At 43.3% G+C, this 24,459-nt stretch overlaps 1 long non-coding RNA gene across 2 annotated transcripts; it reads right to left on the reverse strand.

Annotated features, from left to right (window-relative positions):
* Positions 1-7,399: 7,399 nt before the first annotated feature.
* LOC146659528 (uncharacterized) lies at positions 7,400-15,436 on the reverse strand. Of its 2 annotated transcripts, none has more exons than XR_014913807.1 (2): positions 15,014-15,436; positions 7,400-7,750 (listed from the first exon to the last, which is right to left on the reverse strand). It is a non-coding gene; the product is annotated as an uncharacterized LOC146659528 (long non-coding RNA). The 2 variants fall into 2 exon arrangements; XR_014913808.1 differs by lacking the exon at positions 15,014-15,436 and adding an exon at positions 8,037-8,336.
* Between the last annotated feature and the right edge of the window lie 9,023 nt (positions 15,437-24,459).

A 24,459-nucleotide genomic window follows, 5' to 3' on the forward strand; every position in this document is an offset into this window, starting at 1 on the left:
AAAAGGATCTGTTTGACAGCTCTCACTAGATTCACCAACTTGGGAAGGTCTCTTCGAGCCATTTTTAAACAACTGCAGATTTAGAGTTTATCTGTTCAAACAAGTGCAAGTTATTCAGATGAGTCACAAGTTTGCCAAGGTTTCTGAAGTAAACCCAAACTGTCACCCTCAGATCAGAAATTGGTTAGGATGTTCAGAAAAAACCCAGTAATAGCAAAGGTTAAAGTGGTGGAGTTAACATCATGCGCTGGTGCTGTTTGCTGCCTTGGATGGAATAATGAAGAAGGAAGACTACTTCCAAATTCTTCAACTTCAAATGAAATCAACAGTTATATGGTTGGGACACCCACCAAGACAGTGATCGCAAACACATATCAAAACTATAATTTTGACCCTATGTGGATTAGAGAAAATCAGAAGTAATTCAAATTTGTTGTTTTTATGATTAGACAAGTTTTATAATGATTCCAGTATGGAAAAAGAACACTTCAAAAATCATTAATAGCCCGAAATTACCATAACATTCATGTCCATGAAGCATGTGAGCATATGAAAACTTTTGACTTCAACTGTATGTTTCTTATTGTCAGTACCTTACCTACAAATACATTCACTCTTCTGCAACTGTGTCAGTTCAGCTTGCTGCAAAGGGACCTTTGACACACTAAACTCTTATACCAGCCTATAGTACATTAGACCCTTTTGTTAGCTCAAAGAGCCGTGTTTTAATGCTGTTGTTTGGCAGCTGTAATGTCAAAGCATCAGAGTTTCATATGGGCAGAGTGAGTATTCTGGGCAGAGTGAGTATTCTGGTCATAGGTCACTTATAAAATCCCGAGCAGCTGTCAGCCGAACACACATCGGACCACAATTGATGAGATTGTAGCAGAAAAACTCCATTAAGCCGACTTCACACAGCACTCGTCGACCTTTCACCTTTTGTCATTTTTTTTATTTGATCATTTTTAAGTTAGATGAAAGTTTACTGCCAACAAGTCCTGTTGCTTTTACCGGCAAAAAGTAAGTAGACTGTGAGTCTTCTCACATTATGCTATATGTCACTAACTTAGGTGTCTTTATCCATCATTTGGGTACTGTTGATACTTTGTACGGCTGGTCTGTTCACAGCTTTCCACGTTGTCTCACTGTCTTGAGTACACTACAAACTACAAAAATACAACCTTATAAAGAATACAAGAAAAGCTGGGGAAAACTTTTGCAACTGTAGCAAATTCTGCAAAACTTTTATGCATTATTCTTGGGAGACAGTCTGAATTGTAATCCTGTTATTTTTGTCATTGCCAGTAATTTCGAAAACTTCCCATTTGTTTGATACAAGGGTTTTTAGGCTGCTTTCCTACCTTTAAATGCAGAATTGCTGAGGCAGGAGAGGAAAATATGACTCAAAGCTTTCATATAGTTTTGTTCCTGGCTTCAGGAGGCCCATGGAGCCTCTCAAAGAATGGAGCCACATATAAGTACAGAAACTCAAAAGGTAATGAGACTGAAGATGCATACGTAAAAAGCAGGCAGTTCAAACCCGAAACATTTTATCTCTGAACAGCCCTGTGGAGAGCAGTCTGAAGTTTTCTACGGCACAATACATCGGCGTACTCAGACAGGTTCCTCTGTCTTTGTGTGTTACAGTCACTGTATCAGCAGGTGTCTCACCTAAAATAAATCTAATGTTCTGCAGCTGTTATCAAACCAAACAGCCCCGAAGAGAAAAGAAAGAACTGCAGCACGTCAGCTCAGTTTCACACTGAGGCTGGAAAACATCGAGGAAATTGCAACCAATCAAGTTTCTCTAGACTGAAACAACCCCCACATCATGGCTGTTGTGTCTGTGGGATAGAATACCGCTGGAGCCTTTAAATATAATGAGTTTCAGCTATTTCTTACAGAGCTGACCTGCCTGTTATTCTTGTCGTTCGATAAATGCTGCAATTCTGAGATACGTGGAGGTGCATTACCTACATTTCGATGGCAAAACCTTTTACTAAACTTCCTTTTTTTTAGTTTTACTGGAAAAATATTCGTTATTTCTCTCAAGCAAAAATACATCAATAAGTTCAGATGCAACCCACGACCCTGGAAAGGATAAGCAGAAGCGAATGGTTGGATGGATGGAGGTCATTCACTTACTAAAATACCCTAAAAAATCAGATTTTGCTGTTTCTAAGATCCTGCACGTGGTTCATACACCAACCCCAGCTAGAACAAAGTTGCTCTGTGATTAGTGAATTTCTAAGTAACCAATGATGTCCTAGGAATGTTGTTGTTTACCTGGAAAAGTTAAGATGTAGCTAAGTCGCTCAGTTATGAATTTGTCATTGGTGGTGATCCCAACCCAAATCTTAGAGGAGCACATTCTGCTTGTCAGATCTGGGTAAAAACATAAAAAGTTTTTTACAGCAGAACATCCCTTTAGCTAATCAGGTCTGAAAAAAATTATAAGAAACTAGCAATTTGTTTGCAGCCTCTTGTATTTCATATTTTATTTAAATTTACTGTACTTGCTAAAACTGCTTCAGCTAAATCTTGGCCGGAAAAATCCAATTTGTACCTGGAAAAAAAAAGACTATGATGGCCATTCTAGGAACATGTGGGCTACATGGGCTCTTTTTACATCAAGGACTGCATATTGCAATATTTCATTAACTATTGCAGAAGAAGCAGCGTTGTGTTTTTTAAAGGAACTTCACAAATTCCCAGACCATCTGGATCGATTTGGTTGCTTCCTTCGTGTCCACAGATATCAGCAAGCCTTTAAGCCTCTCTGACTCCACAGCAGTTGCTCTGAGCACCTGTTGAAATGTTTGAAACAGGTTGATTATAAAATCAGTTTATGTGGTGAGGAAACATTGCCTGTTTAAAAAAGGAGAAAACACTGGACAGTACATTATGTGACAGCTCGTAGCTCAAATGCAAAGATTTAAATACTGAAATCTTCTTGCACAATCCTGATGCTGGTTTTGTGGCTCTGCGTGTCATTTTGTATATTTCATGAGATGTGCATTTATGATAAAAAGAAATCACGTGGGAAATTCACCTCTGGGCATCGAGCGACCCCACAGTGCCACAAAATGAATAAAAATGAAAGTTATTTTGAATGCTTGGAATGCTATTAGCATGTTAATTTGGTCCATCTATGACGTGTGTGGTTTCAGATGCTTGGCCTTTTTGTGCCAAACCTGACACAGAGACTACAGATATGTTAGCACCGGCAAAGTCATGTTTGTTTATTTATTTATCAAACTTGCAAGTTGTAAGACATAAAGTCATTATAATGTACAAAAGCACCGGATTAGACCAGTTAAAAATCTGACAAAAATAACAAAAATGTGGCTATAAATTGTGAAAAAATGTAAGTAAGAACGGAGACATACATCTAGAGACTACTTCAAATATTTTTCATTAATGAGTTCTTATTTAATTATTTACAGCAAACCACATGCAGTTCAGTTTTAGAATAATTTACATAACAAAAGAAGGTCACAGGAAGATGATGATTTTGGTTTATAGTTCTGTATTTAACAATGTAATAGTCTCTTTGGACTATGAGGGTCACAGACGACACTTTGTCCTGCTGTGTAAGTAGGGAGTGGGTGCAAGAGAGCCTGGAGAGGTGGAGGTATGCTTTGGAGAACACATGTTGGAATCAGAGGGTCAGGTGGAAAGGTGAAAATGCAAGGCTGTGCACTGGTCAGAGTCTGTGTAAACCATTACCAAGTTCCAAGAGTTCACTTTCTAATATTGTAGTGTCTTTATCTTAGTGAATAAATTGACTTTGTTGTGAACTGTGAACTGGCTACACAAATATAATTTAATTTACCTTAAAGAACACACAAAATAAGTTTTGACCAGTAAACATCGTTTAGCACGACCTGAACCACAATCTGGAGATTTGTTTATGTAAATTAAGTTTTGATGGCTGAGAAGATGGGCATAGAGAAGACGGGACTTGTGTGTAGCTTGTTTATGAACGTGCGATTACTGTCAGCTGTAGGACAGCAGGGACAGGCCGTTCATAAGCATAAAGAGGCCATTCAGATGCCATTAAAATTAATTTCATGCAAAATCTGATATATTACCTCATGGACATTCATGGATTATTGAAACACATGGACAGAATTTTATATCAAGATTAAAAGAAGAACCTCACCTGGGTTCAGATGTTCAAATGAGTTAATGAAAACCTGAAGTCTAACTTGACCATCCTCTCACATTCATCAACATATAACATAATTAGAGCTCTAAGAGGTTGAAGACAATTTTTCTATAGTTTTTTAGGCTTTCTATAATTTCACATTTGCATAAAATTCAGCTCCTCAAAAGGAAAAAAAAGCAAAGAAATGTAATGTGTTACTCTGCAAGTATATAAGAGAGGAGGTTGAAGAGATTTTTACTGAAAGCCAAAACAGATAAATGCATGACCTTTACTGTAAGTGTGCCAAGTAGATCCTACAGGAGCGACAAATCGAAATGGTCTCATGTTGGATAATGTTTTTTACGGATTTGATGAGCAGGGTTGTTCACCCTACCCTCACCTTGACGTGACACGTGTCTCGTTAGTCCATAATTAAGCCTCATCTCTTCTGCCTTAAGCTGTCACTGTCAGCACCAAGACCAGTAATTACTAACTATGACCGAGGGAAGCTCGCTGCTTTCATCAGCAGATGCACCTACTTTTCACTAAGAGAACAGAAAGCGTTAATTAATTCATATCTGCCTCATCGTTCACAATTCCATTCAATATAATTGTGAACCTTTTTAGAGTCACTGAAATGCTGCTCTAATTTACATGTGTTTTCCATTATGAGACTGAAGACCTCAATGAGAATCAGACCACGAGAGCCCTGACACACACCAAGGCCACATTTGTTCCTATAAGTTGGGATTTTAAAAGAGAGAGCCCTCCTACATACTGCTGCAACAAGACAACAAATGTTGTGTTTAATTGCAGTGCTAATTTTAATGATGCAAAAAGCAGAAAAATATTAATATTAAAGAGATTCGCTGCCTCCATTTCCCCCTTTTCCTAGAATCCTATTCTGACACACCAAGCCTCTGCAGTTATTCCTACATGAACCCTCTCTGTGGTCTTCCTCTTTTTCATCTTGCCTGGAACCACCGTATTCTACATCCCCAATATATCGACTATCCGTCCTCTCCTCGTGTCCAAACCATCTCAAATGTAACCTCATTTCTAATCTTGTCCATTCTGATCACTCCCAATGAAAATCTTGCCATCTCCAGCTCGGCCTCCAGGAAGGTCTCACTACCATGTATAGTTCCCCTCTTAGCACCCTATTATATGCTTTCTCTAGATCCATAAAGATTCAGTGCTGCTCTTTCTGACCTTCTCTATCATTTTCCACGAACACTCTGTGCTTTTTCACTGCATGATGGCTACTTTTCAACCATATATATTTAATTTGTGTTATACACTGGGGTATTTATAACTATTTGTACATATTAAAGATATTTTACTATATTTTGGAACTTGGTGATATATTGTATTATTTCATTTAGTTTAGGCAATTACATAATTTTCTCAGGGATTAATAAAGTATTCTGATTCTGATGCTGCTGCTCACTGATTGTCACCTCTCTTTTTAAGCTAGTGTCAACAACCCTTTCTCATAGCTTCATGGTTTGGCTTATCAGCTTTAAGTGAAGACAGATGTAGGCACTATTTAAATAATTTACAGTTCCCTCCATAATGTTTTTGACAAAGACACAATTTTTGTACACCACCATGGTGGATTTTAACAACAATCAATATTAGATTGACATCTTCAAAAATATTATGACAAACTAGCTAAAATTTCAATATAAAGACTGTTTTTAGTACCTGAATAAAAAAAAAAGAAGCTTTGCAGCCAATGACTGCTTGAAGGCTTGAACCCATGGAATATTGCCAAATGTTGTGATTTAATAATGGAAAGAAAATCACAGGTTTTCTTGTCAATGGTTGGTTGTTTTGTACAAACCTATGAGATCCACTGAGAACAAAGGTGACAAAGATGAGCACAGTTTGGGTAAATACCCATTGGATGATCATCGTGTGCAGGTTTCACTAAAATCTGACCAATACCCTAGAAGGAGGAGTGAACTGTAATATGATAGGTTTACAGTGTTTTCTGCCACAAAGAAAATAAATTCATTAAAAATCTAAGTGAAATTATCCAAACATCTTTTTTGTCAAAACGTATTTACAGCTGCCACAGGTGATGACTATAAACAGAGTTTATAAAATGCTATAGGTGGTAGATTTGTTGTCATGGCATGATTTTAGTCTATGGAAAAAACTACCAGTTGCTCTGACTGAACGTTACATGCATAGTTCAAATGCAGTTCTGCCACATGTGGTGCATTCAGCATTTTAAAGACTTTTCCACAGAAGTTTCCACAGATCTAATTCTATGCATTGTCACTTGTAATACAAGTCACCAATTTCCTCTTTATGTCATAGATTTATGTTTTTAATACTTTGGCCTACATTTACCCAAGTTCTTTTGTTTTGAGTCTTTTATTTCCCAGTCATATGAAATCCAGTGGACTGTTTCTGTGACATCAAAGGTTGTTGCTTGAGAAGTCCAACTGAGTCTATTAACAATTGAAAGCTTGTGGCAGGAGTTGAGACATCATGTTTAGATGGACTTCTAAAATCAGACTATAAAATCGTGCCAATTTGGAGAAACTGAGACATGCTTTCATGCTGTGAGTATGGGAATGGTAACCTAAGGTTATATAGCTTGCACATCACATTATCAAAGCATTTCCAGAGGGGGTTTTTATATACTGCAAATCACTCTCTGTAGCCAAACCGGGTTGTTAAAAAATCTTTCCTATCAGGGTCGATACTGACTGTGCCCAAAACAACAATCCAGGCACAAGTTAGCTCTGCTTGTACGGGGGGTTGATCTGAAATCTAACATAAGCACAAAAAAATCCATTGGGTTTTACTGATATTCAGTAATTTTAAATAGATTAAAAGAACCAAACATCAGACTTTTACACCAAACTCTGAAATTCCCTGAAATAACAAACATTTGCATTACCACCAGGTAGGGGTGCAACGATACTCGTATCGATATTGAACCGTTCGATACAGTGCTTTCGGTTCGGTACGCATATGTATCGAACAATACAAAATTTGTAATTTATTTTATCAACTTTCCTTCTGACGATGCTGTCTGTGTTGAGCGCTCAGTGAATCTGCGTTCGACTACTCCGCCTAGGCTGCACTGTCGAGCGCAGATCCACTGAGCGTTCAACACAGACAGCATTGTCAGAAGGAAGAGCGCAGGGCAAGCTAGTGTAACCCGTGTAATTGTTACGCCTGCTGTTCTGCGTTGTGTTTTGGTGTTGAAGCAAGAGGCAGGAGACAGTGTCGAATCTTTGGCTCTTTACTGCACATCTGCAACACAGAGATACATGTTCGATCCGTGCGTGTCACGCGACTGCCCGTAACCCTCTCCTCCGGCCATGCTGAAAGGAGCTGTGCCCTTAATGTACATTAATGTAACGAACCAAATACAACAAATTATTTCAAAACATTGACTTAAACTCTCAAAAAACAAAAAGCACAAAATAAACAATATGTCACTAAAAAACATCAAAACAACTTATAAGAACAATAAATGAAAGACTGCATCTCCAAAACATAAAAACATCTCCATACCTGCAACACAGAGATACATGTTCGATCCGTGCGTGTCACGCGACTGCCCGTAACCCTCTCCTGACGAAGAAAGAAAAGGTGCATGCTGTTACACAAAAGGAGAGACTGACGCGAGTAAACTCTCAAACCGCTAGCGATACGGACTAGCTTAGCATGCTAGCATATTAGCCGAGTTCTCGGCTATAACTCATTATAATTGTGTATTAATGAACTCGTCCTCCACAAAACTTATCCCAAATGAGTCTCTTAACGATAAACAAAAACGCGGCGGTACGGTCGTATTCACACTGAAGCTTGGGATCCGAACAAACTTTGATTAACTGAGAGCAACGTGGCAGTGACTTACCTCCGGCCATGCTGAAAGGAGCTGTGACCGGGGCACACATGCACGCGTCTACGTCACCACGCAGCGCACACACGCACATGAACGCACACAGACCGAACACACAGATAGGAGAGTGAGAAGCAAAAAAATGACATATTTATTCCAAAAAAGAAAGTATTTTGGGTGAAATTCACAAGTGTTTAACACATATGTTACATTCACCCCCCCTGAATTTCACCAAAATCACCACACATCTGAATGGTACTGCAGTACCAAGAGGCACAACGACGCTGAACTACCATCACCTCCGGAACAGGTAACCCAAGGATCTTATCCCATAGTTCAGTTAAAAACTATCCATAAATGGATTAAAAGAAGTTGGATAGGTTGATCAGGCCTCCAACCCTTTCAGAACACAAAGGTGCAGCCTACACCTCATCAAACGTGGTCCCATAAAAACGCCCAGGGTGGGTGTCATGATGCCTCAAGCAAGTACAACACATTCATAATACACAATGGGATGACCCAAAAAAAAACAGTCTATGTCAGAGGCCGAGCCTCCCGTGGCGGTAACAGGCCCCATGTAATAGGCTTCTGGACCATGTTTTCTATCAGCCTGTTGACTGACTTTACCACCCGACCTGCTCTGGTAACCACTCTGCTTCGAACATTGGCATGGTCAGAGTCATGTCTTGGCAAGTTGGATGGCTGCCCAGTATACGGCTGACCAGAGGTCTGATTGATGTCTGAACCAGAAACAGGAACAGTCTGCGGAACAACAGCGTCCCCATGACAGGCACCTGGAACAGAATCTGTGCCAGACTGTGTCGAATCAGAGGTAGCGGAACAGTCAACCGGAGTAGGAAGAGCAAAGTGCTGGGCCTGACCAGCAGGGCTTGCTGGAATGTCCGTTGTGCAAGTCTGAGAATCAGGTGGGGCATTGTCCACATCCGCACCATCACATGAACCATGCTGACGATCCGTGGACTGTGAGGCATGCTCTCCTGCCACGGAATCCACATCCACTCCATGGCTCAAATCCGAAAGGACCCACAAAGAAGTCCTTGCTGCGGTAGACTCTGTCCCTAGACTGCCAGGGTCCTCCAGATCCCCATCAGCACTGAGATCCCCCTCACTGGAGAAAACGTCTAAGGACTGACTTCCCAACGAACCCTGGACAGGAAGGAAACTCACGTCCAACAGAAGGTTTCTGTGTACAGCCTTACTCTGGCCTGAAGAGTCACTGATCCTGTAAATGTGGGTCCTGGGGTGCCTCTCCACAACAGTGTAAACCTGAGGCTCCCACTTGTCTGCAAGTTTCTTCCTGCCCCGCTCGCCTTTATTGGCAAGCAGGACGCGATCCCCAACGTTCAGAGACACACCTTTGATTTTCTTATTGTATTGACGAGCCTGATGCTCCTGCTCATTGCTGGTGTGCTCCTGGGCGATCCTGGCAGCCTCAGACAAGTACGACAGAAGAAGCTTGGAGTAGCCGTTAAAGTCCACCACAATGGGATCATGCAAAACAGACTTGAACATAACGTCGACCGGTAGTCGTGGGACACGGCCGAACATCAAATAGAATGGGGCATATCCAGTAGTCTCGTGAACAGTTGCATTATAAGCAAAGGTCAATGTCTGAATCTGCTGCGGCCATTCCTGTTTGGCTCTGAGAGGGAGAGCTCGCAGCATGTTGCCAAGTGTGCGGTTGAACCGCTCCGTGCCCCCATTCCCCATAGGGTGATAAGCTGTAGTGTGAGACTTGGCAACGCCCGAAATCTGCAGAAGCTCAGAAAATAGTTCACTCTCAAAGCTGGGACCTTGGTCTGAGTGAATACGCTCAGGGAAACCATATACACAAAAAACACAGTCCCACAACTTTCTGGCAACCTGCTTGGCAGTCTGATTCCTGCACGGGAAAGCAAAGGCCATTTTCGTGAAGTGGTCAGTTGCCACAAGCACATCCACAGAGCGCTTCTTTTTGTCCTCTGCTGACCAAAAGTCAATGCAGATGAGCTCCATGGGAACAGAGGTCTTAATGCTCTCTAATGGGGCTCGTGCTGCAGGCTCTGGAGTCTTGGCAAGTATGCACCTTCCACAGCACCGAACATGCTCCTTCACATCCCTCTCCATATTGGGCCAGAAAAAACGTTGCCTTGCTAGGTGGAGGGTGCGAACTTGACCCTGGTGCCCTGCCAAATCATGGACACCTTTCAAGGCCTGCACCCGTAAATTCACTGGCAACACCAACTGGAGTCTCTTTGTTTTGCTCACAGGGTCTCTCGTCTCCCTGTAGAGAATGCCATCTCGAACCTTGAGCCTCTCCCAGTGCTTCAATAGGGCCAGTGCCCTGGAATCCATATCATGTCTCTCACGCCTGGAAGGGCGCCTCCTGCGGGCTACAAGCGGCAGGACAGCGGAGATGATGGGATCCTGAAGTTGGTGGTCCTCCAGCTCATATAAGGTAAGTGATGGCAGTACATCATTGCCAACTGGCTGCAACTGCTGAACAAGGTGGAGAATGGAGGCAGCTCTATTCTCCGCAGCGGTTTCCCAGTAATCATGGTGAGCCAAGGTAGCCGTGACTTCCGACGAACTGTAGAAATCTTCTGAGGCCAGAGCTGGAACAGGTTGTTGGACAACCCGAATATTTTGGACACCAAACCTGAAAGCGTCCTGCACCTCATGAGCCGCCGCACCTTCTGCATTCCGCACCAAGTGCTCGTAGGGCTCTTGAAGCAAGCGCCCACCGATAGGTTGATAGGTGAAGGGGTCACGACTAAGTGCATCTGCTACAACATTCTTTCGACCTGGGATGTACCTCAAATCAAAGTTGTAGGATGACAGCTTGGCCACCCACCTTTGTTCATAAGCGTCCAGCTTGGGTTTGGTCAATACATGAACGAGCGGGTTGTTGTCAGTCCACACTGTGAACTTGTGCCCCATCAACCAGTGGCTGAACTTTTCAGAGATGCTCCACTTTAGGGCCATGAACTCAAGGCGATGGGCTGGGTATCTCTGCTGTGACCTGCTTAGCGCCTTGCTCGCGAAAGCAATAGGGCGTGCCTTATCCCCGTCGATAGGCAATTGTGACAGAACCGCTCCCAGTCCATCCAGAGAAGCATCCACAGACAAAATGAACGGTCGTGAAAAGTCAGGATGAGCCAACACGGCACAGTTAAGGAGGTCGTCCTTCAGTTTATGAAAGGCCTTGTCACATGCAGGGCTCCAATCTGCAGCAGTCAACTTTCTGAACATGCCAGCACCCCTCCCAGCGTGACTAGTCCGTCCCTTCCTCTTCTGACCAGCCGTCAGAGCAAACAGAGGCTTGGCAATGGCTGAGCAACCAGGGATGAAGCACTGATAGAAAAAGACCATTCCTAGAAAGGACTTAATCCTCTTCACAGAAGGAGTGCAACCATCCTTCTCCATTAGAGCCTCCCTTGGCATCTTGGAAACCACTTCCACCTTAGCTGGGTCCACAGCCACTCCGGTCTGGTCGATGACATGGCCCAGAAACCTGACTGACTTCCGCAGCAGATGACACTTCTTTGGACCCAACTTGAGATTGTTGTCTCTCAACCTTTGAAAAACAGCTCGGAGCCGGCACAGGGCTTCCTCTTCAGTGGGAGCAAAGACCAGGAGGTCATCCAAGTAGCAGAGCAGACTGGTGAAGTTGAGGTCACCAAAGATGTTCAGCATCATGCGCATGAATGAAGCTGGGCTATTGCAAAGCCCTTGTGGCATCCGGTTGTATTCGTAGAGGCCAACAGGCGTCGTGAAAGCGGTGTACTTCTTATCCTCCTCACACATTGGGATGTTGTAAAACCCAGAGGTTAAGTCCATCGTGCTGAAGAAGGCATTGCCCCCAAGCGCGGCAAGGCAATCCGCTTGGTGAGGGAGTGGATGCGCATCCTTAAGAGTCCGCGCATTCAACCACCTGAAGTCCGTACAAATCCGCAATCCGCCATCCTTTTTCCAGACCATGACGAGGGGGGATGCATACTCGCTGATGGATTTGCGAATAATCCCTTTCTCCTCCATGTCAGTGAGTACCTGCCTTAGTTGTTGGTAATGAGCAGGGGGTACTCTTCTGTAAGGCATACGGAATGGGCGTTCATCAGTCAGGTGGATCCGATGTACAAAGCGTCTAGCTTCGCCACAGTCAAGCGGGTGTCTAGAGAAGATGTCCTCATACTGCTCAATTAGCTCAACGAGCTCTCTCTTTGATTGTAAGCTGGCATGGCATGAGTCAATGTCAAGATCACCCAAACCTAGGGAGCACAACCTGTCATTCAAGTCGGCCTCAGTAGCAGCTGGCCCACTGGCTGGTACCTGGGCCATACTCGCCATCTTGCAGGAGTCCTGCTGGAAATCAAGGTCCTCCACCGCAAGGCAAGATGAAACAACAGCAACCCTCGAGTTGCGTTTCAAGGTCAGTGGTTTTGAGGAGAGATTGGTCATCTTCAATGGCACCCACCGATCACCCCACATGGATGTGATCACCCGGCCAACAAGAACGTCTCTCGGCCCAGACCCAGAGGTGCACGGTTCCACGATGATCGTGCTGCCTGGAGAGACTGGCACATTGCTGGGTAGCCTGCCCCATACTAGATGTTCACACCGTGGGAGTAGTGTCACAGCACGAGGCAGTTTCACAGTGCCAATTTTGTCGGGAACCTCCTCACCCCTCCATCTGGTGGTGCACGACATCATGTCCAAGAAGTGCTCATAGTCAAGAAGCGAGTGCTTGCTTCCCACAGACACAAGCTTCCAATAGTCATCAGAATGTTTCATAACTCGCATCAGGTACTTGAGAACGTTGGAGCCAATGATGAGCTCATCACGCTGGCCCGACACTACCAAAACTGGTACAATGCATTTCACACCGTGGACAGTAAGTGTCAAGTCATAAACGCACTTTGGGTGGGTCTGCTTCCCACCACAGCCAACCAGCACAATCCGTTCGGCCGACTGCGGTCCACTCACAAGAGCCCCAGCCTCTCTAAGTGACTTCTCGGCCTCTTCACTCATAGTGCAAGCCATAGACCCGGAATCCATCATGCCCCTCAAGTTAACCTTGTCATTCACTGCAACTTGGGTGTAGAACAATTCACTAAATGTGGGCACTACTGCTGGTCCCTGAACCACGACACGGTACCCCTCTGGCATTGTTGAACAGGTGTTGACATAAAGAATTTCGAGATCCGATTCATCATGATTGAGGGTATTAGGTTCTTCCCCCACACTGCCCCTCTCCAAATGTGGGTGATTCAGTTTTCCGAAGGCCAACCCTGCCTCGCGACAGCCCCGGCCTCCCGTCCCTCACGACGACTGTGACAGTCCTTTTTCCAATGACCAGGAGCAAAACATGCAAGACAGAGATTCTCTCTCCTGCAGTGCATGTGAGTGGAATGACCAGTGTTGCCACAGACCTGACAATTCTTCTTAAGAAAGGGCCCGCGGGTAAGACGCTGCGAAGGTGTAGATGCAGGGGCTGCAGTCTGCACATTCTGACATGCAATCACGCGATCCAAGAGGCTGATCAGAGCGCGCATGCCAGTCACATCAAAAGCTTGGGTGTCAGTCGAACCAAGCTCGCAACCAACTGACTGCTGACTAGGTTGAGTGGTCACAGTGTATGTTGGTGACTGTTGGAACTGAGGAGTAGGCGTAGGCACCGGACAAGAAGACACTGATGTCCCAGAAGGATAGGTCGTCGAAACATCAGCTAGAACAGGAGTGAAGCAAGTTGCTGTGGGCGAAAGCTGACAAGCGAGGTTTGAGGCTGCTGCTGTAGGCTGAGACTGCAAGGCGACACTGGCCTGACCAGGCTGTGGCGCCATCGCTTCTTGAGGCACAACAGAGCAGTTGTGGCTAACCTCTCTCCTCTGTGAGGTGTGGGAACTGCCCTGACTGCGTGCCCTGAGTTCACGCTGGAAGCTATCAATGCGTTCTTGAACCTCAGTGGTTGTCCACTCCTCAGCTGCTTTGATGCTGAGCCTGTTCGAGAGGATGGGGTCGGGGCAATACTTGATGAACATCATCGAGACCTCACGCCCTGGGTCCTCAACATTACGCCCCTGCCTACGCAAGCACTCGTCAGCAGCGTCAATAGCATTGTTTAGCCTTATCCAATATTCCATCACTCCCTCATGTTGTAATGGTTTGGTGTTATAGAAGTCAGCCATAGGCATAGAGGAGTAAGTCAATACGCTAAAGTGCTGTTTCAGAATGTCAAATATCAATTCAGGAACCTGGACATGGTCAAGTGAGGGGTTGTGACGTAGGGTGACCCTCACTACATCCTTAGCCTTCCCCATCAACCTAGCCAATATGTCACGTGATCGCTGGTCTGTTGGTGTGTTGCGTTTTACAAAGTACATTTCCATCATCTCGACCCATTCATGAATGGAAAATTTATCACTGCCATCACCCCTGAAAACTGGTGGCTCCTTGACGTCTGATTGCAAGACCAGTTTCACCCCAGACAAATTTAGCTCAGGGGGTCCCTGCTCAGCCTTAGAGCTTTCAGTAGGCATACTGCTCCCCTTATCACCTTGCAGCTGGGCTACGATGGACTGACCAATCTGATTGGCCAAGTCTGAGATGAGTGTACTCAACTCAGCGCTGCCAGCTGTCTGCGGGATCTGAATGTCACAGGGGGGAACCTGGAGACGAGTGGAACAAAACTTGGGAGCAAATGACACACCAACTTTAGGTGTCTGAGCCCCATCCCCAAGAAACCACCCTCGCCCCAAACCAACATTAGAGGAAACCTCCTCATCAGGAACACCAGTTGCCTCCGAACCAGATGCTGGCTCCATAATGATGAATAAAGCACAATCACAAGAAACAAAATTCCAAATAGTGCAACTGAACAAAAGCAAACACAGTATTCTTAACTAGCACTTAATGTTATTCAGGATGAGAATTGAGCAGATTAAATGTCCAAGCTCATTCAAAAAGTCCCGCACAAGTTAGGAAAAGCAACCAACTTGGAACGAGGGCAATCGCGAAGAGCTCCCCACGGTGATCGAGACGACGCCGATGCTTGATGAATCCAAAGGGTCACGGCACCAATGTAACCCGTGTAATTGTTACGCCTGCTGTTCTGCGTTGTGTTTTGGTGTTGAAGCAAGAGGCAGGAGACAGTGTCGAATCTTTGGCTCTTTACTGCACATCTGCAACACAGAGATACATGTTCGATCCGTGCGTGTCACGCGACTGCCCGTAACCCTCTCCTCCGGCCATGCTGAAAGGAGCTGTGCCCTTAATGTACATTAATGTAACGAACCAAATACAACAAATTATTTCAAAACATTGACTTAAACTCTCAAAAAACAAAAAGCACAAAATAAACAATATGTCACTAAAAAACATCAAAACAACTTATAAGAACAATAAATGAAAGACTGCATCTCCAAAAAAGAAAGTATTTTGGGTGAAATTCACAAGTGTTTAACACATATGTTACACTAGCAAGACAGAAGTTAAGCTCTCCTTGCAACATGGCAAATTGAACCTCCCCCAACCTCATTCAGATCTGGCGTTTGGAATTATTTTGGTTTTCATGTGACGTATGACCCTGAAGGTAAGCGCGTCATGGACTAAAGTAAAACAGTATGTTGGATGTGCCATGCAATGCTCAATTACATGGGTGGGAACTAGTGTGTTAGCGCAGTTAGCTCGTTAATGTGTTGGCCGTCTAGCCCCAAGCAGGGGTAGCTCGTTAACGGAGATTTGCCGTGTTGTGGCGTTAACGTCATTTCAACGAGATTAACGCTGACAGCACTAGTGGGAACACAACGAATATGACTGCACATTTATGCCGACATCATCCTAGTGCAAAGACAAGTGGAAGCAGACAAAAACAACAAGCATGCATGCTACAACTTTACCCGAGTCATTTAGACAGCCGTTAGCACATGATTCTCCTTATGGGGACCTGATATGTTTAATATTGTGGCGAGCTCAGACAAGGAGGAGACGGAGGTATCGTTTGGTCTTCCTTCCAGGGAGCTAGCCAGGGAGCACAGCCGTTTATTGACATCTGCAGAAGAACACTGCCGCTAGCTAACTGCTCAGCGCTGCAACCGCACAGCAACAACAACACACAGAGCGCCCTCTGACCCCGGAAGGACACACCGTTGCAGCGAGAAGGCGTCACCCGTCGCTATGGCAACATAAACAAAACATAACTGTACAAACAGAACCCCGAACAGCCCTGACCCGCTACACAGCCCCCACCTAAGGGGTCAGTCGTCCCCGACGACCCCATTGCCCCACACAAAGTCCTGCAAATGTCCAGGTGCCTTCTTTTGGCGCACCGGCCGGTCACGACCGGTGGGGGAAAAGTCACTCGGGTCAGAACATGGGGTGCCACCATCATCCCACTTCTGACACCAATGTGGCGAGCTCAGACAACGAGGAAACGGAGGTGTCGTTTGGTCTTGCTTCCCGTGAGCTAGCCAGGGAGCACAGCCGTTTATTGACATCTGCAGAAGAACACTGCCGCTAGCTAACTGCTCAGCGCGGCAACCGCACAGCAACAACAACAACACACAAGGCGCCCTCTGACCCCGGAAGGACACACCGTCGCAGCGAGAGGGCGTCACCCGTCACTATGGCAACATAAACAAAACATAACTGTACAAACAGAACCCCGAACAGCCCTGACCCGCTACAATATGCTGCTGAGAATATAGCCCAGAAGAAGCGTATAGTATAGCTTTTATTTTGGAAAGAGCCATTTCTCTGTAATGAACTCTCTTTTCCAAAGATGAGTGATTCCTCAATCAGATACAGGTGTTACCGCGCCAGATCCGCGGCCCCGAACCGTAGTAAGGAAACCTCTGGCAGTTACTGACTCGTAGCCGGCAACAGCTTACTATACAGGTCAACTCCGCTAGCAAAAAGATCGAAGGAGGCGTAGGAAACTGCTTCACCGAACTTTATTTCTTCTCTAAGGCACGAACACCGCGTACAGTGGGCTGAAACAGTTTACTCACTGCGAGCATCGCCGACACAACTCTGGCTGTCGAGGGAGTTATTATATTCCTTTTATTTATTTTCTTTTCGTCTCTTCTATAGCTAACCGTTACTTTTCCCTCTCTCTCTTCACACACACACACACCAGGCAGTCCCGCTACACACATCCCGAATACATTTCCCATCAGGCTTCATCCTTAAAGGGCCATGCCTGTAACACAGGGCTTGCAATATCGCTAGCCCGACGTCCCGGGGCTAGCGATTTTTCCAGTCGTACTACCAAAATCTATCTCTGCCCTGCCCGTCGGGCTATTGTAGGAAGGAAAAATATATGTCAATGCTTTTGCATTCTTTTGGAAATGTAGCTGGGTAATTATGTCATTGGCATCGGTGAGCCACTGTCAATATGTGACATATTGAAATCGCGTTTGAATTTGCGCTTGTTTTTTGCTTTCACTTTGCAAATGTCCAGGTGCCTTCTTTCTGCGCACCGGCAGGTCACGACCGGCGGGGGAAAAGTCAGAACATGGGGTGCCACCATCATCCCACTTCTGACACCAATGTGGCGAGAAAGAGCCATTTCTCTGTAATAAACTCTCTTTTCCAAAGATGAGTGATTCCTCAATCAGATACAGGGCTCGCAAGATTTTTCCAGTCGGGCTACCAAAATCTATCTCTGCCCTGCCCGTCGGGCTATTGTAGGAAGGAAAAATATATGTCAATGCTTTTGCATTCTTTTGGAAATGTAGCTGGGTAATTATGTCATTGGTATCGGTGAGCCACTGTCAATATGTGACATATTGAAATCGCGTTTGAATTTGCGCTTGTCTTTTGCTTTCACTTTGCAATCGCGTGAACTGTGTATAGAGAGCGACAGCACTGATCTGTGAGTGATGATAATTTGTGCACCAATTCCTCTGACATCGTCTTATCAATCGTTAGCTTACTATGCAAACATGACAAGTGAAATCTCCTGTAGCAAGCTTAAACATATGAGAGGTTGATCGCGCAGAGAATCGCTGACCGTTATGTGTGTGTGTGTAAAAGCAGCAGGATATATATTTTAGTTCTGCTGAGCCAAATAAGACAGGTCAGGGTGAAGAAGTGACAGCCAAAGAAAAGCCTACCACAAAACGGAAAAGTTATGACAAATCAGACTATAAGGCAAAAAGAAAGTGCAGCTTCATGGTTTCATGGACAAAAGAATTTCTGTGGCTGCAATATGACGAGCTATATAACCGGGGCTGCACATAAGTGGTCCGCAGGTGCGCATTCGCTGTCAAAAAAAAAAAAAAACGCGCACAAGATATGAAGTTGCAATGCGTGTTTGCATACATAAGATTTTCTGGAGGAGGACAGACATTTGTTTAAAACTCTTAAAGATGTCGAAGAAGCTCCTTTAAGCAATTACTTTGGTGTTCCTCCACCTCCAAAGAAATGTCAGAAGGAGTCCGAACCACAAAAGAAGCGCGTATTCTCGGAAAAGTGGTTGCAGGAGGTGAGCTGGCTTCAAACAAATGATGAACGCACAGAGATGTGGTGCAGAATGTGCCGTGAAAATCCCACTCTAGCGGACAAAAACACTGCCTTTTATATGGATGCAAACGCACGTTGCAACTTCTTATCTGGTGCGCGTCTTTTATTTTGACAGCGAATGCGCACCTGCGGACCACTTATGTGCACCCGTGTAAATAACATAATGTTCTGCCGGGTGTGTTGTTGGTTTTCTCTCGATTTCTGAGTCGACAAGCGCCTTTGTTACTGGGACCAGTCATTTTAAGAAAGGCCCCCATTAGAAGCCATGAGAAATGCAAGAAATGCATTATTGCTCAGTCTGCAATATCTTTCCCAGAACAAACACCAATTGCAAATAACATACTAAAAATAAACCTGAAAAATCTGTTTAGAACAGCGTACTATGTTGCAAAGAGTGAACTACCACTGGCAAAATTTAGCAGTCTTTGCAAACTTCAAAAAGCAAATGGCCTCGATCTTGGTTCCACTTGTCTCTTACCCGTGACTTCAGCGGAAATTTCAAATTCAGGATCTGACACAGATGGATTCATGTCCTACACAGTTCTTACAAGTTCATAGAAATTTCTGTTCAATTAGAACCAAGTATTTGAGTTGATGATTGTAATTTTTATACAATGTTGTAATTTGTTTTTCAACAATTTTTTGATTAATGTTTTGTTTCCTTTACAATATTATACTTTAATGTATAATATTGTAAAGGAAACAAAACATCAATCAAAAAATTGCTCTCTTTTTTATTCGGGCTACTTACATTTATTTTGGGCTACCAAAAACTGAAGAGTCCCTGCCCGAAGGGCTACCAGGGATTTTGAAATTTTGAGATCCCTGAGATATATTTATTTTTTTAATTACTTTTGTTTCAGCAACATTAAATTTAAAAACTGTACTTTTGAGTTAAAATATATATTTATAATTTTAATAAATGACAAATTAAAAAGGCATGAACATTTTTTTTGTATCGAAAAAATATCGAACCGTGACACCAAAGTATCGAACCGAACCGAACCGTGAATTTTGCGTATTGTTGCACCCCTACCACCAGGACAGCGTATCACAACAGATCAGTGTGTTCAGCTGAACTCAACCTGTGACGTTTTTTTTCCGGCTTGAGGCAAAGTTTGTGGAACTAATTTTCCAATCCACAGACACAGAAGGGCGACTTCTGTTCACATTTATCCATGCGGTCTTTGTAATGTGACTGCAGCCCCAGGAAAACCAATTTCTTACAGTCAGTTTCATAAAACAAAACTGTTCTTAATGACTTTCATTCAAATGCTGAAGAGGTCAAAAAGCAACAATTTGGTCTTTCAGGAAATACGACAGATTAATCAATCTTTAATGTCTCTGCATGCAGTGCGGCTGACAGCACCGAGCTTTCTGCTAATAATAAAAGTGAATGCCAGCTGTAATTGGTTGTTGGACACTGGGAATTAACTAACAACAAAGACAAGTTGATACATTAATTTATACAAACTAGGTTCGAAAGATGGAGCACCAACAAGAAGAAGAATATTTTAATCCTGGGTGCTGCAGCCAATGTTGAATTATTTGTTTGATTATGATTTCTATAGTCTGTTGCATAGACGAAAATTAGATAATGAAATTGCAACATGCAAATTCCAACTTCTAGAGATGCTCCTTCATACAGAGCGTCCATCTGAGCGTTTCACTGTGTGGGAGACAAAACCAAGGAGAAGGAAGAGTGTCTCATCTTACTATTGCTGTACGCATGAGGGCAGCCACAAAAACCTGTATGTAGACTGGTAACACGTGGCTCATGACAGAGGAGGAATTGCTGTATGGGCAGTTTGATAATGAAATAAAGATCAAAGCTGCAGATATAGAAACATGCATGAACGGCTCTCAGTAAAGGTTGAACATGTCAAAGGCATGCCAACTTTATTCACTGTCTTCAGAAGTGCTGCAGTGCAGTGAAAGAGCTTAAATGTATCAAGAAGCTTTTGATATGCCAGCAAACATGTGAGCTGTAATTCAGAAACACGCAAGTCTTGACAACCTATTGTGGTCGTGGATAACTGGACACACAACAGTTGAGGAGTCAGTTCTTCTCTGGATGGACCATCGTGCTCAGTGTCTGATGATGATGTTTACAGTACTAGGACCTGAACAGACCCAGCAGCCTAACAAAGAATGACAAACTTTAAACACTTGTTAAACAGTGGCAATGGGTTAGGTTTGCAATGACTGTAGAAGAGATCTGATCTCCTAAAGGGGTCCTCGTGTGAGTTCATTCACACTTGTTGGAAGTGGTGTGCATAATTCTGTTCAAATAAGCCCAATGAAAGCCACTCAATGGAAATGAGGAGAAGTTAGTGAAAAAAGAAAGAAGAAAAAAAAGGAAGAGGAGGGGATAAAAAGCAAGAAATTGGTGAGTGAAGCAGATAATAACATATATCAGCTATCAGCTCCACTAATTACATATAATAATAAATAAATGCTGCTAGTTTAGTCTTAACTGTGAGGACAGACATTTAAATAACCAAACTTCAATTAGGATCACATTATTTGGTTTGTGTCCTTTGATGCTTAACCTTAGTTTACTTAGCTAGTTAGAATACGTCTTTGGAGATTTACAAGACATTATCTATGAAAAGCAGCTTTGCCTCTATCGAAAAAGTAAAATTAAGAGAAAAAAATTTACTCAAGCTTTTTCTGACAAAGGTAAGATGCACTGGCAAATGAGCAGATGGTGCACAGAAAGAAAGAAAAGGACAAAGACACATATTCCATGGAGGAATATATTTAATTTATTTTAATGGAAAAGTTGTTGGCTGAACTTAAAAGCCTGTCAGACTTCAAGGTCAGTTGATGCTTTAAACCAAAGAAGCGCTCTGCTACATTACTTCTCTGACCCCCCACCAGGGTGCAGATGACACTGTTAGCTACATCAGGATATATAATAGAAGGAGCACTTATGTTGCCTCTGGTGTTGACAATACAGGAGTAACACCCTGTATGGAGCCTGGATCTGCACTGTCTGAGTTGCAGGGATACTTCCAGCAGAGCTGCAGCTCATCTTGGAATAAGTCTGAGTCCTTAAAAAACATCAGAGGTGAGGGTAAAAGATTTGGTGCTTTTGTTCCTAAAAGACATTCTGCCATTCAGGTGCCTGTCAACCAAGCTGTGCTTCTTTTTTTCTGAGCTGTACTTTTTTAACACTTTGTAATGGGAGCAATGTGTGGTTACACAATAGTACAATCAGTAGCAGTGTGATGAGGTTCTGAGTGTCTTTTCCAGTACAGATAGCTCAGCATTTTTTTTCCAGTCAGAGAGAGATGGGAAATGTTCAACTTCAAGTTAAATGCAAAGGGCAACATGTCAAAAGTGGCAAAAGCTGGAGATCTTTTATCGAAAAACTGAGGCTACTTCCAAAAGGGAGTCAGTCATCACAAACTCCAACTTTAAAGCATCCTACTTTACAGCATTAAAAGAGATATTTACAGTGTGGCATACACACAAAAAAGATTTTAGGTTTCTATGGGTAGTCTGCTCTCTCTTAACAGCTCTGAGTGGGGTGATTTTTAAAATTGGATTTACAACTCATCCACCTGGATACCTGGGTTGGGTTTCCATGGCCGAGCATCTGCATCCAAGCTTTAAATCCCCAAGCACAATGCAAAGTGTTGTGGACTTGAGGACTGGAGACAAGTTCTCTTGAGTGACGACTCTGCATCTGGCAATGCAATGGGTGAGTCTGGGTTTGGCAGCTGCCAGGAGAACTCTTCTGTTTGACTGTATTGTGCCAAGAGTAAAGTTTTGGTGAAGGGGAGATTATAGTGTGGGGTTGTTTTTTAGGACTCTTGATTCTTCTTTCACAAACATATGAACTTGAGGGTCATCTCAGGTCAGGAGAGCAAATGATGCTTCAAAAAGATTGATGGTTTAGCATCTGTTTGGTACTTGAACTTAACCATTTTGGGACAGAGTATCTGGAAAAAATCTGTTAATTGGCTGCTAGCACTCGAGAGATACTTGTAATTAACAACATCTCAAATGTCATTCATCAGTTCATGATAAGATTTACTGCCTAGAAGGAGCTAAAAAGCACAGTTGAATGGATTTTGAAGTTGACCGGGAATCTGCTGGACTTAAAAGAAGGTAATTACTGGAAACTTCTATTACTTTTTCTCTGCGCTGACTGCTTTAGGTGACAGTTGCTCTGCAGGAGCATCTTAAGGGAGCAGGAACAGCCATTTTTTGCTTCAGTCAGCAGAAAAGGTTTGTAAGCGAAATGAGTGCACTGACATCTGACAGGCTTGGGAAAAAAGGAGAAAAAAAAAGTTGGATCTGCATCTGATCAGAGTTGGAATAAGGCAGAAAGGACTGATAGCACTAAACATCCTATCATTATCTCTAGGGAACAGCATGTGCTCTATTTGACACTAATCAGCTGGGTTATGCATAAAGAAATCATCCTCTCTCAAAATTGTGCAGAATCTGCAGGAGCTATTAGGTTACATATATCAGCTCTGCAGGAAATAAAAATAAGATGAAACATATCAAACTTTGAAGTCTACAGATGCCAAAGATAAAAGTTAGTCAAGCAGAAAATGGCAGATTTTCCAGAAATGAAAACTCCTGAACAACGATACAGTTTTTACTGATTTGGAGTGATGTGGTGACATGGCACAATGCTATGGTGTTATTTTTACATGCATGGAACATGGGACAGTCACTTTGCAAATAGACTAGATAAAGATTCACGAAATAGTGTTTCAGATTAGTAGTATTTAAACAGTTGCAGGTGTGTGCACCACTAAAGACGTGTATGTTCTTTTTTCTTTGAATGATGAGGAGGTCGAGACAGAAAGTGAGAAGCAATAAATGGAAAACATGTAGATATAATAAGAACAAAGTGCATGCAAATATCTGAACGTTACACTGCACTTTGTAGTCACATTAATAAGATACACTCAACAGCCACTTTGGCTGATGTGAAATAAGTTAAAGGCAAATGTCTTATCAACATTAGACAACTCGGGCATCAAGCATCAGAATGAGGAAGAAATATGATTTGGACGTGACATGAATGTTAGTGCCAGATGTGCTGGTCTAAGTATTTCAGAAACTGTGTGTCTTCTGGGATTTCCCCACACAACCATCTCTGGGATTTGCAGATAATGGTCCACAGAAGAGAAGATATCTGATGAATGGCAGTTCTTTGGGCTGAAATGAGTTGTTGATGTCTGATGACAATGACCAGACTCAATATAACTGAGATATGCCGAAGAGCATCTCTGAGTGCACAGCACATCAAACACTAAAGCAGCAGATGACATCATTGCTCTAGTCCAGTCATCTTTCTGGTCAGCCTCTTCGAGCCAATCAGCATCCACTCTGCATATTTTAAATCACACTGTGCATCTTTTACTCTACCTTGCAGCCTCTTTTCCATCTCTGCCTCACCCAAGTCCATCCAAGCCTTCATGTCATCTCTACCAAGTAGAGTCAAATTTGCAGTAACTTTGTGGCGCTAGCAAAAGGTGGTCAAACTCTGTAGTATCAAGGTCAAATTAATCATAAACTTTGAAGCAAATTTAATAAATTTATTTAAAATGATCTAGATGCATTACTTTTGGTATGGTACTAAAATCCATGCCTTCTGTAGCTTCCCTTTACTCCTGCCTCAAGGGATGAGTTCAAAAAAGTAAGTAAGTAAAATTTATTTATATAGCACATTTCACAGATAAAAATCACAAAGTGCTTTACAATAAGATCAGACATACAAGTTAAAATTAATTAAAAGCCCGTTTGTATAAAAATGTCTTCAGCTGCTTTTTAAAGGAGTCAGTAGAGTCTAGACAGCGTAAAGACAATGGCAGAGAGTTCCACAGTCTAGGTGCCAGTGCCTGAAAAGCCCGATCCCCACGTGTTTTAAACCTAGTACGTGGGACCA

Source organism: Rhamphochromis longiceps, linkage group LG11 (assembly GCF_057381845.1).
Source record: "Rhamphochromis longiceps isolate RC_006_pf linkage group LG11, R_longiceps_female_GT1.1, whole genome shotgun sequence".
Classification (NCBI taxonomy): Eukaryota; Metazoa; Chordata; class Actinopteri; order Cichliformes; family Cichlidae; genus Rhamphochromis; species Rhamphochromis longiceps.